The sequence below is a fragment of the Notamacropus eugenii genome, chromosome 5, assembly GCF_028372415.1.
Source record: "Notamacropus eugenii isolate mMacEug1 chromosome 5, mMacEug1.pri_v2, whole genome shotgun sequence".
Taxonomy (NCBI): Eukaryota; Metazoa; Chordata; class Mammalia; order Diprotodontia; family Macropodidae; genus Notamacropus; species Notamacropus eugenii.
In genome coordinates this window covers 456,929,692-456,932,876 of record NC_092876.1, presented here as the reverse complement: position 1 = coordinate 456,932,876, position 3,185 = coordinate 456,929,692, and the positions used below count along the sequence as shown (strand labels likewise).

At 37.3% G+C, this 3,185-nt stretch overlaps 1 pseudogene; it reads left to right on the top strand.

Annotated features, from left to right (window-relative positions):
- Positions 1-218: 218 nt before the first annotated feature.
- LOC140508059 (purine nucleoside phosphorylase pseudogene) lies at positions 219-1,135 on the top strand (annotated as a pseudogene).
- Positions 1,136-3,185: the final 2,050 nt, after the last annotated feature.

The window sequence follows — 3,185 nt, the reverse complement described above, 5'->3', positions numbered from 1 at the left end:
TTTTTTAATGAGTTTATAAGGTTTGGGCCTTATAAAGTAATAAAACCTGCGAATGTCTTATATGGTCACCTGTAGTTGGCCTATGTGTAGAGGAATCACTGGAGCTGTCATTTTTTGTTAGTAGATATGACATTTTTGTAAGGGCCTAAGGAGCTCAGTGGAACAGAGCGGAGGGGACTAGATAAAGGCAGAGTGGGCCAGGATACCAAGAGGCATCCATGGAGAAGGAATTCAAGAAAGAGTATGATAAAAAAACTGCTGAGGGGCTTTTGACACATGCTAAACATGGGGCTCAAATCACAATGATCTGCAGCTCTGAATTGGGCAAGGTTTGGTGAATAGATTGTCCCACTTCCAGGCCCTTGACTAGAGGGAGATATCCAGCTTCTCTCAGTGCAAAGTATCAGGTTATGTAGGGTGGCTAGTATTCAGATACTTAAAAGACAAATGATGCAGGGCCAATTCCATGTGTGTGAAGACTGCACACTCTGAAAGGTGGTATTTCCTGTGAGAGTTTTTCAACTAATGATAATGCACAACTTAATTGTCCATACTGCTGCTTGTGGGCTGAACCCTGAATTTAAAACTGAGGATGTTAGGTTGATCTGAGAGAATATCAACTTGGCAGACCTGAGTGGCTAAAATCCACTCAAAGACACCAACAACAAGAGGTTAGAAGAAATGTTTCCTCCCATGTTTGACTCCTGTGACCAGATTCTGAGGCAGAAGGCCGATGGCATATGGAAGCAAATGGATATGGAACAACCACCGCAGAAAGGAATGTGTTACAGTGGGACACTCCAACTTTGAAACCATTACAGAGTGTTAGTTTCTCCAGAAACTAGGAACTGATGGTGTGAGCACAGTGCCAGAGGTGAGAGTGGTCAGACAGAGTGACCTTTGAGTCTTTGAATTTTCTCTCATCACCGACAAATTAGCATTGTACTACCAAAGAAAGGAGATAACCAAGTATGAAGAGGTATTGGTGGCTGGGCAGCTGGCTGCCCAGAAGTTGGAACAACTTCTCTGTCTTCTTGTGGACAACGTGGTCACCATTTTAGAAGACTGTTTGACCTGGGGGCTACCTTGTCTCTCCTTTACCTGCCGCCTCCTCTGCATTCCAGACAGTGTCTAGCTTTTTCTCCTTCCAGCCACTTAGCTTTCTGCAATGAGATGATGTTGGGAAAGTGAGAAATAACTGGCATTCTGTCTTGTTGGAATATCTACTTATCTTCTCAGATCTTTCCTAATGGCATCCAGTTCTCTTTTACTCCACTGGATTCTTTCCCCCATATTTATCATAGCTACTATCCACTACCAATGTCTTTCAATCTACCTCCAGGGGACATATCTAGGGATTAAGGCCAGTTTGCACTAAAACTCTTGCTAATAATTTGAAAAGACTATTCTTATATTCCCTGAGGTCTCACTCTGCCATCTTATGACTTCTGAGGCTTTTCATGGTCCAGAACCGCATGCCTGTAAGAAGTAACATGTAAACCATGTTTGTAAGTTTGTGATCAGTGTTACAGACTTAGAAATATGTAGGAATAAAAAGACAAACCTAAAAAAAAGTAAAAAAGAGCCTAAGTCTGAGGTGAAGCTAATACTGTCCTGCTAATAATTCATGCACCACTGTGAAGTAGTTAAGACTCTTAACTTATAATTAATTGATTATAATTATAATCGTTATATAAAGTAATCAATATAATGACTAACATTATTCATTATTAATAATTATAATTAATAATTAATATGTTATTTATATTATTAATATAACATAATATATTATATAAAAATTAATATAATTAATAATATATAATATACTATAGTATAATAAATACAATGATTATAATAATTAACTTAGCTTATATTGATTCAGTATATATAATTTTGGTTTCATTTTTATTATAATATATGTGATGATATATATATACACATATATAAATATATAATATAATATTTTAATAGAATCAAGAATTTCTAATACGATTTTTTTCTGGATTCATTTCCAGTTTCTTTTCCATGGCCTCTAATTGTACAATATAGCACAATATTGCATTCAAGTTTTCTCCTCTCCCTGACTCTTAGAGAGTGATATAATCTTCTGATACTTTCCCATAGATCTTTACTAGTTTTCTCAACTCACCGTGGCCATAACAGTGTGACAGCTTCCCTTATGAATACACCTTCATAGTTCTACCTTTTCTCCTATGGTTCTTACCACGAAAAGCGTCAACACATATACTTCTGTGAGCAGATCTTGAACTGGTTTTGTACTTTTGTGAAATATTATGGGAGGACGTATTCATTGATAATGGTTATAACAGATACCAGAGGTTGGTTTTTTTTTTTTTTAATTACTCTGTTTTGGCAGAGAAGAAGAATGATGTGACTGACAGCGAGTTGACCTAGAACCAAGAACACTTGGGCTCATGTTCCACCTCTGACACATTTACTGTGTGACTTCAGGCAAATCACTCAACCTCTCTGTGTTCTAGATGACTCTAAGAATAGAAATTGTAGAGAAAGGGCTGATCTGCACTAGTGGAGGGCATCTCATTATTGGGAATTATCTATATCAATGAAAGTCCAGGTTCAATCTCTACTTTGTCAAGGTGTAATTCTCTGTTAGTCAGATTATCACTCAAAAAAGACTTTTTGCAATTCGACCATCTCTTTTTCAAAGTCATTTGACTCCAGTTCTGTTTTTCTTTTTCACCTGTTTCATTTAGAGATTCTTCCTAAATCAGGTTTTTTTTAAATGACCTGAGATAGTTTAAATTTATCTTTTGATTTTAGTAGGGCCTACACTGCATCTTATTTCAGCTGATGTAGACTTAGGGAGTACAGATTTGTGTGTGTGCTTGTGTGTGTGTGTGTGTGTGTGTGTGTGTGTGTGTGAGAGAGAGAGAGAGAGAGAGAGAGAGAGAGAGAGAGAGAGAGAGAGAGAGAGAGAGAGAGAGAGAGAGAGAAAGAGAGAGACTGGTTGGCAATACTTTATTTTAAGATTTGAAGTTCAGTGAGAAAAAGGAACCCTTGCTTATTGCTAATGATATCTGTTCCCAGTTTTGTTATGAAATAGTACTTGCACATCAACATTTCTGTGTCTTCTGTCCATCTCGTATGAATCCATGCTCGTTCACTCTAGTGGTCAGCATTACTTATACTGAAGCACATTGGTG